The sequence below is a fragment of the Bos grunniens genome, chromosome 7 (assembly GCF_055505025.1).
Source record: "Bos grunniens cultivar Pamir isolate PY7600 chromosome 7, Bosgru_T2T1.0, whole genome shotgun sequence".
Lineage (NCBI taxonomy): Eukaryota > Metazoa > Chordata > Mammalia > Artiodactyla > Bovidae > Bos > Bos grunniens.
The window spans coordinates 62,114,063-62,124,674 of record NC_141171.1 but is presented as its reverse complement, the minus strand read 5'-3'; the positions used below and the strand labels follow the sequence as shown (position 1 = coordinate 62,124,674).

At 44.6% G+C, this 10,612-nt stretch overlaps 1 long non-coding RNA gene across 1 annotated transcript; it reads right to left on the bottom strand.

Annotated features, from left to right (window-relative positions):
- Nucleotides 1-3,166: 3,166 nt before the first annotated feature.
- Nucleotides 3,167-5,853, bottom strand: LOC147369693 (uncharacterized). Its single transcript, XR_015167756.1, has 2 exons — nt 5,662-5,853; nt 3,167-3,455 (listed from the first exon to the last, which is right to left on the bottom strand). It is a non-coding gene; the product is annotated as an uncharacterized LOC147369693 (long non-coding RNA).
- Nucleotides 5,854-10,612: the final 4,759 nt, after the last annotated feature.

Genomic DNA, 10,612 nt, shown 5'->3' with positions numbered 1-10,612 from the left:
AATGGAAGTGTATTATTATATGATCCTCAAAGTGCCATGAAGTTTAATATTGCTTGAAGGTGGTCTGTATTTAAAGATGTGTACTATAAATAGTTATCTAAGAATTCATCATAATGTAAAGCAAAATTATAGTTCAGTTCAGTCGCTCAGTTGTGTCTGACTCTTTGCGACCCTGTGAACCACAGCATGCCAGGCCTCCCTGTCCATCACCAACTCCCGGAGTCCACCCAAACCCATGTCCATTCAGTCGGTGATGCCATCCAACCATCTCATCTTCTGTCGTCCCCTTCTCCTCCTGCCCTCAGTCTTTCCCAGCATCAGGGTCTTTTCAAATGAGTCAGCTCTTTGCATCAGGTGGCCAAAGTATTGGAGTTTCAGCTTCAACATCAGTCCTTCTAATGAACACCCAGGACTGATCTCCTTTAGGACGGACTGATTAGATCTCCTTGCAGTCCAAGGGATTCTCAAAGAGTCTTCTTCAATACCACAGTTCAAAAGCATCAATTCTTTGGCTCTCAGCTTTCTTTATAGTCCAACTCTCACATCTATATATGACCACTGGAAAAACCACAGCCTTGACTAGATGGACCTTTGTTGACAAAATGATGTCTCTGCTTTTTAATATGCTGTCTAGATTGGTTATAACTTTCCTTCCAAGGAGTAAGCGTCTTTTCATTTCATGGCTGCAATCACCATTTGCAGTGATTTTTGGAGTCCAGAAAAATAGTCAGCCACTGTTTCCCCATCTATTTGCCATGAAGTGATGGGACCGGATTAAACATAATTAAAAATAGTCTAATAGGAAAAAGAATGCAAAGAGATAAGCCAGTTCAAAACAAAGAGAAAGGTGTTGCACACAAGCATATCAATAGTAACATTACACATAAATGGTCCAAAGTGAAGTGAAAGTTGCTCTGTCATGTCCAGCTTTTTGTGACCCCATGGACTATAAAAAGTCCATGGAATTCTCCAGGCCAGAATACTGGAGTGGGTAGCCTTTCCCTTCTCCAGGGGATTGTCTCAACCCAGGGATCGAACCCAGGTCTCCCACATTGCAGGCGGACTCTTTACCAGCTGAACCATAGTGAAGCCAAAAGACCCAACTAAATGTCAGACTGTCAAATTAGATTAAAAAAACAAGACACAACAATATGTTGTCTATAAGAAACCCAATAAAATGCAAATGTTGCTGAAAAGTAAAGATAGAAAATAATACATAGCATGCAAACGCTAATCCAGAGAAATGGAAAGTGGCTATATTAATAGCAGTCAAATTAGATTTCAGAGTATAGAATATTTACAGGGATGAAGGACCATGTAGAAATGATAAAGGGCCAATTTTATAAGAAGATAAGACAATGCTAATTCTTTGTACACCAAATAGCAAAGTTTCAAAATACATGAAGCAAAAAGCTATAAGTCTGTGAGAAGAAAGTGACACATCTATAGTATATACTCAGGAATGTCAATAACAGTATCTCAGTAATTGACAAAACAAGTAGAAAGAAAGTCGTTAAGGACACAGTAGACTTAAACATGACTCTGAACCATCTTCACCTAATTGACAGTTATAGGACATGCCACAACACAATAGCAGAGTACAAATACAACTTTTTCTCAAGAGCCTATAGACCATTTACAAAGTATCATTTACTTTGTGTCATAAAATTAAGATTTCAGCAAAATATAAGGTATGTACCTTATTCATATCCTTGTTAGCATGAAACTACTGTGGAAAAAAATCATTAATGTGGGATCCTTAATGGAATCCTGGAAGAAAAAAGGACTTTTGTGGCAAAACTGATGAAAAACAAATGAAAGTTTTAGTTTAGTTAGTAATATTGTTACCAATGTTCATTTCCTTGTTATGATCATTGTACTACAGGATTAAGATATTAACATTAGGGGAGGCTGGGTGAGGAGTATATGGAAACTCTCCACTATTTTTGCAACTTTACTGTAGGTCAATATAAGATTTTTTAAAATGTAAGTGAGGTTTTGCCTATTAGCTTTTGTGAACTGCTGCCATAGTTAAGATAGTAAGAAAGACTTAGGTTACAGACCTAGGTTATCACTTATTACCTATGTAACTCTGGGTAAGTTGCTCAAGTCCTGTGAACCTTTGTTTTTTTAATTTGTAAAACGGATGTTGATACCTTAATTCTAAAATTGTTATGAGAATTAGGTATGTAGGTTATGGGCCAAGTACAACGCCTGGCACATAGGAGGCAGCCGCAGACTGTTTTCTTCCCACTGCACAGCTGAGTTGACCTGTGTGCTATGACCCTATTCTTTTGGAGCCCATAGTCCAGACAGAAAAACATTCTGATCATTTCAGCTTTACTGTACGTGATTTCCTATCCGAGGACACTCCTCAGTCTACCTTGTACTGTTTGTGATTCAGCATTAATGATTCTCATGAGCACGCAAAGAGAGTAACAGAAAAGATGGCAATACACTGTACTCTACAGTGAAGTCCTTGAGAAGAGGATTAGTAAACGCTTCCCCAGATTCACCACCCAGACCTGAGTACAGGGCTTTTCACAATTATATTGAAGTTAGTGGAAAGTAAGAAAGGAAGAGAAATCTGACCACACACCCAGTGAATGAGGCTGTGGCCAGTGGCTTTTTGTTTTTGTTTGGCTTTCCATTGAAGGAGGATCTGTGTCCCCTACATCCTGGGCTGCTGCCGCCTTTTCCCTTCTTTTTCACCCCTGGTGGTTCCGTGCCAGGCAAAGGGCCAGCAGAAGGATGGCATTAAGAGTTGATTTGTCTTCTTCCAGTCATATGGTGATGGGAACTTTTATCAGGAGTTTGGTCATTTTCCTTTCTTTTCCTCTAGGCTTCAGCATGGTTTGGGAGACCTTCTGGCTTCCATCCTGTTAATCATGCAGCTTTCAGTCTGCAAGCTTGAGATGAGGGATCCCACCACTGGAACTTCAGCTGTTCTGATACAGGCTTGCTGGTGGTATCTTCTGCAAGCATCACACCCATGCTGCCTTCTGGGGAGAGACTGGTACCTCCTGCCGACATACTGAATTGCCCTCTGAGGACAAGGAGATGCTCACAGGCCTTGCTACCTCATAGGTGGGTACATGTTGGAAGCACCTGCCCTGGCCACGCTGGTTCTGCTTCTTCCTGGATTCATGAAGGTTGCTCCTGCCAGTGCTGGGTTGATCTGCCCCGAGTGTGAAGACTTGGTGGATGCCATGTCATAGTACCTGCCATCATTGCTGCCTCCCCTGCCCCTGCTGCCATCCTTTTGCCAGGTATCGCAGGTTTCATGATGGCAAGAGTACGTGCTCCCATAAGACTGCTAGGAGGACTCTTGGAGTCCTCGCTCCCCATTAAGCATAACCAGAAGAGATGACTTTAACTAGCTCAGAGATGATGTGAAGTCAACCTGATGCTGACCTGATCTTGATGTTCTTCTCCGAAGATATTCATGACCTGTGCTGAGGGGGAAGAAACAAATAGAGAAGGAAATGAGTGAAAGGCCTCTCTCCCTCTCCTTTGAATAACTCAAGGGCTTGTAATTAGAAGAATTTTTGATGTTAAGTCCAATCTCTTTAACATTCTGTCATATGGTAGTGATTCATGTTTTGCTTGAACAGTTCAAGTGTTAAAAAGAGCACAAGTGAATGTCCTCATACCCCTTTATTTTTGTACACTTTTTGTTCATACAGCTGCAGAATAGATTCCAAAGGCAGTTCATGTTTTCACATGAGCCTCACAGCACCAACTGCTTTGTAGCAGCAAAGCACCATGGCGTGGTTTTCTCCTGAATCTTAGGTAGACTCTTCTTGCCCTCTGCCTCTGCTGCTGCTACTGCTGCTAAGTCACTTCAGTCGTGTCCGACTCTGTGCAACCCCATAGATGGCAGCCCACCAGGCTCCTCTGTCCATGGGATTTTCCAGGCAAGAGTACTGGAGTAGGGTGCCATTGCCTTCTCTAGTCCTCTGCCTCAAAGGCAGATAAATCCACTCTGTCCCAGCTGGGATGGCCTGAGCACTGCTAGAGCTCTTCCCTGATAGTCTTGGGAGGTTTTTCCAGTAAATGGAAAGATCTCCAGCACTTAAAGAGCAACACACCTGAAGGTAAAAAGAGCAACTGGTGGCAACTTTCAGATGGAGGCATTGCCTGCGAATTGATTGCCTGTGCAGATCCATGCCTGTGGATTGCTATCTTAAGTTCAAACAGGGCTGTTAACCCTTGGCCTAGCCATATTCTCCTCGCTCTTTTCAAAGAGGGACCAAGTCCTGTGCATTCTACTTCACTTCTCACATCCACCTCTTTTTCTTGACAGGCCAAGCCCTAATTTGGATTAAGTACATTAAGTACATCACTGATCTCATCATGTTAGTCGCTCAGTCATGTCCGACTCTTTGTGACCTCATGGACTGTAGCCCACCAGGCTCCTCTGTCCATAGAATGGCTCCCTGCCATCTGCTAAAATAAGTACATGCAAATCCCTCCCTCTGTCCCTCCCTCTGGCACGCAAGGCCCATTGAACATCCTCAATCGCCCTGTCTGGTGTTACTTTCCACAATCCCCCTTATACACTCAGTCGAAGGTCTCTTCCTCCACAAAGGCTTGGTGAACCTCTGGGGCCATGTCATATCTCTCCTTCCTTTGAATCCATACCATATTTGGGAGTCCTGCCACAGAGACACCTAACAGCTTCAGTTCCACACTGGAGTGTATTCTTTGCATCACTGTCTTTGTTCTGCTCTATGATTCTTAAAGGGAGGGACTGAAACGCCTAGACTCACCTGGTCAGCTCTGAGGTCTTTGTAGGCTTGAGCCATGTGAACCATGTAATGCAGCAACATAGATTTGTTGCTTAAGGCTATCTTTTGTGAAGACGGCTGAAAAGACACATTACCTCCAGTCCCAGTTTCCTTATCAGCCTCCTAAGGATCTGTTTCCCTAACTCCTACAAGCAGTGTCTGGTAAATGCGGTGAACCCATACCTAGCGCCCTTAGACAAAGGGGCCCTCTAGGCAGACCTAGCCCCTCAGGCAGTGTGGCTAGTAGATTCCGGGCTGAGGCAAGCCAGCACCGTGATGGTCACACAGCTGGTCAAAGAAACGCAGCCTGGATTGTGGATCTCACCCTCAGCTCCAAGCCAGGGGAGCCAGGCGCCCTGGTGCCGTGAGCTGCCTGCAGAACTGTGTGGGACAGCCTTACTGACTCTCAAACCTCAGACTTGAACTCCCCCACCCTTCCCTACCCCCAGCGCTACTCAGGTTCACTTGCTCATCAATCTGAGCAGCTTAGCTTTCCTTGTAGACCAGAGGTCAGCCAACCATGGGCTGTATCCAACCCACTACTTGTTTTGGAAATAAAGTTTTACTGGAAAACAACTTTCTTTTACATGTTTTCTATGGCTGTTTCTGTGCCACTGTGGCAGAGTTGAGTGACTGTAACAGAGACCATATGGCTTCACAAGGCTAAAATGTTATCTTGCCTTTTACAGAAAAAATTTGCCTACCATGTCCTAAACCTCTGTGTGTCTGGAACTTAGTTCACCCGAAGCACCTCCACCTCTCATGTATTTTGTGTTATTACTGAGAGTCTGCTTGTAGTTGGTCTCTGCTCTTCTGTCCAAACAACCTGAGCAAGGGCATGTGTTCCTTAGGGCTTCCAGGGCTCACCTACCTGGTGTGAAATCCATCTTCTTAGTAGCTGTAGTAGCTCCTTAGTAGCCTGTAGCCTTGGGAACCTCACTTTACTCAGGCATAAGATGGAGATGGTAGAAGATGTGCAGTGTATGAGTTAATACACTCAGTTCCAGCGGGGACAGATCCAGTAGGATGTTAAGTAGATGGGAGTGGATTTCAGCACCTTCCTCTGTAAGAAGCACATGGAGAATTTGGCGTTGGGGATCCAAGTGTGTGTGGATCTTCTCCACAGGCAAAGGAAGGTGGAACTTGCTGGTTCAGCTCTTCCCTGTCTGGATCCAGTTCCATTCCTGCCACATTTTGGACTCACCACCTTGGGGCTCCCACGTGCTTTCCTATGCACACACCTCACACTAACCCCCTTTTAGCCTCAAACCTCCAGAGGGTGGGACAGCCCAGAGCAACTGAGGATGGGACAGGGTCAGTGATTGTTGACCACTTAGCCTATTGTACCAGAGATGATCGAGCCCGTGGACGCAGATTGGCCCCCACGCAGGGTGTGGAACCATGGTGGGCAGTCTGGAGGGTCATCCTCTAGCGTGATGCACCAGTTCCCTGCAGCCTCGCTGTGTGCTGCAACGTGGGCAGCCGACAAGACTGCAACTCTTTGGCTCTCTCAGGAGCCTCCACCTCAGCCTAAGCCACTGCGCCTGGCCGCTTTTAATCCTCTCTTGTCCACTGTGAACTGTCACCGTCTCACACCCGTGTGTCCTTGGCCCCCAACAACCTCCCTCCCCCAAAACATAGTGCCGCCCTGCTATAGACCCTGTGACCCTCTGGAGGGATATGGGAGCCTAAGTCTACTCTTCCAAGGTTCTGGAAGGAGAGAGATATTCATAGAACTCACAAGATGTGCTGCATTCAACATTTGGATCCACCACAAGGAGTAGGTTTATTGCCAGTCACGGACAGTGATAGTGAAGTGAACACAGATCTGGGGGCCTCAGGAAGAATACCATGGGGCCATGGGTCAGGAAGCAAAAGTTGTGCAAGATTGCTAGAAATTACCACATAGACTGGAGGATGTGCTGAGGATAGAGTCAGCAGGCATCAAGCCACAGAAGGCATTTTAAGGCCAGAGGGTACCAGAGAAGTTTACAGCAAGACTGTGACAAATGATGTTTAGGTTTTAGGAAAAGGGTTCCAGTAGCTTCTTGAAAAATGGCTTTAAGAGGAACGTCTGTGGAATCTGACCAGTTATTAATATGAGGCTCCACAACAGTCTAGGCAAGATATAGTGACCTGATTTAGGACAGTAATTGTTAAGAGAAAAGAGGTGCCAAATTCAAGAATCATAAAGGGATTAAATCAACAAGACATGGTGATGAATTAGATGGGGTGGTGAGAGCATGGATCTTGGGGCTTAGGAGAAAGTGGGACCTAAGAGGACCTTTCTTCTCTGGTACAGGAGGAAAAGATGGTTTTTATTTGGAGAAGCCAGGAGAAGACATTTGCCTAATGCCCTCCATTTGTTCTAGACCCAAGAATTCTTTTTAATTTATTTTTAATTGGGGAATAATAATTGTGCAATACTGTGTTGGCTTCTTTCATACAACAATGTGAATCAACCATGACTATACATATGTCCCCTCCCTGTTGAACTTCCTCCCACCCCAGCCCCACCCCACCCCTGCAGACTGTCACAGAGTGGTGCCGAGTTGAACTCTGTGTTATATAGCAACTTCCTACTAGCTATCTCTTTTACATATGGTGACGTATATGTTTCAGTGCGACTCTCTCAATTTCTGCCACCCTCTCCTTCCTTCACTGTGTCCAAAGTCTGTTCTCTGTGGTTGCATCTCTGTTCCTGCCCTGCAGATGGGTTCATCAGTACCTTTTTCCTAGATTCCAAATATAAGCATTAATATATGACACTTGTTTTTCTCTTCTGACTCACTCCACCCTGTATAATAGGCTCTAGGTTCGTCCACCTCACTAGAACTGACCCAAATGCATTTCTCTTATGGCTGTATAATATTCCGTTGTATATATGTACCACAACTTCTTTATCCATTCATCTGTTGATGGACATCTGCATTGCTTCCATGTGCTAGCTATTGTAAATATTGCTGCAGTGAACACTGGGGGAGGGTACATGTTAGACCCAAGAATTCTTAACCTGAGGTCCATAAGGCCCTTGGCAGTCTATGAATGAAATTCAAGGAGTCCATAAAGTTGGTGGGGAACATTTACATTTTTATCTTCTCTTTTTGGTGTAAATGTAAATTATTTATTTTAAAAAGCACTTACATAATGCTTAGTATATTCTAGTTACTGTTCTGTATCCTTGAACACATTCGTTAATCTTCATAACAAATATGTTAGTAAGTGCTGCCGTCTCTTTTTTACATTAGAGGGAAACGTGTTATTCATCTATTGCTATGTAGCAAATTATTCAAAAACATATCGACTTTGGACAACACATATTTATCATCTCACAGTTTTAGGGCTCAGGAATTTGGGCATGCCCTCAGCCTCTCACAGGGCTGCAGTCAAGGTGTTAGCCAGTTCCAAGGACTCGTCTGAAGACTTGATTGAGAAGGGATCTGCTGCCAAGCTCACGTAAGTTGTTGCTGAATCCAGTCCCTCCAGGGCTGTTGTGTTGTGGGCCTCTGTTCCTTGCTGGCTATTAGCTGGTTGCCACTCTCATTTATTTGTGGGCCTCTTCAGCATGTCAGCTTGCTCCATCAAACTCAGAAAAACAGCAAGTTTGCCAGCAATATAAAAGCCATACAATTCTGGAACCTAGTGGAAGTATGATCTCCTCATCATTGCTTCTGTTGGTTAGACACAAGTTACTCAAAAGGATGAGATTATGTAAGACTGTGACTAGAAAGAGGCAGCGATCACTGGGGGCCGCTTTAGAACCTATCTCCTGCAGGAACAAGGCCCAGAGGGAACTGTTAACTTACCCAAGACTACACAGGTAAGGGGCAGCCAGGATTCCAAACTGAACAAGGCAACTCTAGAGTCTGTGTTCCCACTGAACGGCGCTTCTTCTTATGGTGTAAATTGGATGTACCAGTGTATGTGTTGAATTTTCTGTGAGGTCACACTAGAAATTGTGGATAAATGTTTCCTGAGAGAAGGAGAGAATGGATAGGATATTAACTCTATCAGGTATGTAATCTGCAACTATTTCCTCCTAGTCACCGGTTGCCTTTTCATTTTGCTGATGGTTTCCTTTTCTATGTAGAAACTTTTTAGTTTGATGTAGCGCCACTTGTTTATTTTTGCTTTTCTTGCATTTGCTCTGGCTGTCAAATCCAAAAAATCATGGCCAAGACCAGTGTCAAGGAGCTTCCTATGTTCTCTCCTAAGAGTTTTATGGTTTCAGGTTTTACATTGAAATCTTTCATCCATTTGGAGTTAATTTTTGTGCATGGTGTAAGACAGTGGTCCAGCTTCACTCTTTTTGTGTGTGGCTGTCCAGTTCTGCCAACAGTATTTACTGAAGAGACTGTCCTTTCCCTTTCTTTACCACTAGGGCTTCCCAGGTGGCGCTAGTGGTAAAGAACCTGCCTGCCAATGCAGGAGATGTATGAGACGTGGGTTTGATCCCTGGGTCGGGAAGATCCCCTGGAGAAGGGTATGGCAACCCACTACAATATTCTTGCCTGGAGAATCCCATGGACAGAGGAGCCTGGTGGGCTACAGTCCATGGAGCTGCAAAGAGTCAGACATGACTGAAGCAACTTAGCACACACGCATGTCCTTTCCCCACTGTGTATTCTTGCCTCTCGACGTAAATTAATTCACCTTACACATGTGGTTTATTTTCTAGGCTCTCTTTTCTGCTCCATTGATCTGTGTCTGTTTTTATGCCAGTACTGTACTACTCTGATTATTGTAGCCTTGTAATATAGGGATCATGATGCCACCAGCTTTATTGTTCCTTCTCAAGATTGCTTTGGCTATTCTGGGTCTTTCATGGTTCCATACATGGGGAATTGAGGCTCCTTGGTGAGGCAGGTGGTCAGTTAACAGGAGAGCCAGATCTGGAACCTGTCACCCTGGTGCAAAGCTCTGGCCTTCCATTCAGGGCTCTGGCAGAAGCCGGGCAGACTGTGTGAAATAAGACCTGAACTCCTTGCTGTGCCCTCATTCCCCAGACCTCCCTGGGGATCTCCTTAAAAGTTGTCTGAAACTTAGCAGCAGAGAGAGGGGCAGGGGAAATACATGAGTGAAGAAGGGACAGAGATGCAAGAGTGGTGCGTGGAGAAAAAATGGAGCAGATGGGGAAACAGAGGAGACCCAACAGGGTGAATTGGGAGGGTAGGGGGCAGTGCAAGAAACCGTATCTCAGGTCTGAACAGCATTGCTCAAAGCCCTATACGTGACATCCAGTGGAACCTGCCATCTTAAAGCTGACTTTAGTCTGAGCAACCCTAACTTCAATCTGTCCAGCCAGGTGGGTAAAGTTTCCGTCAGTTTATCAGCAGTATCTTTGTCAAGCTTCTTTTTTTTTTTTTTAATTCACATTTGTTTTACACATGACAGTCATTGTGCCCTGTCTTCAACATTTAATATCATCCAACTCATCCATACCTACAGCCTTCACAGTGAGGTTACCCAAGTCAAGCCGTAAGGACGCATTCTAATCTAAGCTATAAAAAGCCTAATTTTGTGTTAAATCAGGATAAGCCAGTGCTCTAGAGAAAACACATAAACTGCTAAGTCCTCTTCTTGTCCCAAGTTGGTCATCCTGGCACCTTGCAGGAGCGTTGATTCCAGCTGTTAAGGTTATGAATTCTCCCACACTGGGGCCAAGATGAATCTATTCCCACTACAGGAATTTCCAGACAGGACAGAGAGAATGGCATTAGCTGCCTCAACAACTGACTTGGTTGGGGTTAGAAGCAGGGACTCAAACACCATGGAAACTCAGAGTCACAGAACCACCAAACTTAAGCTAGGCAACAGAGTTC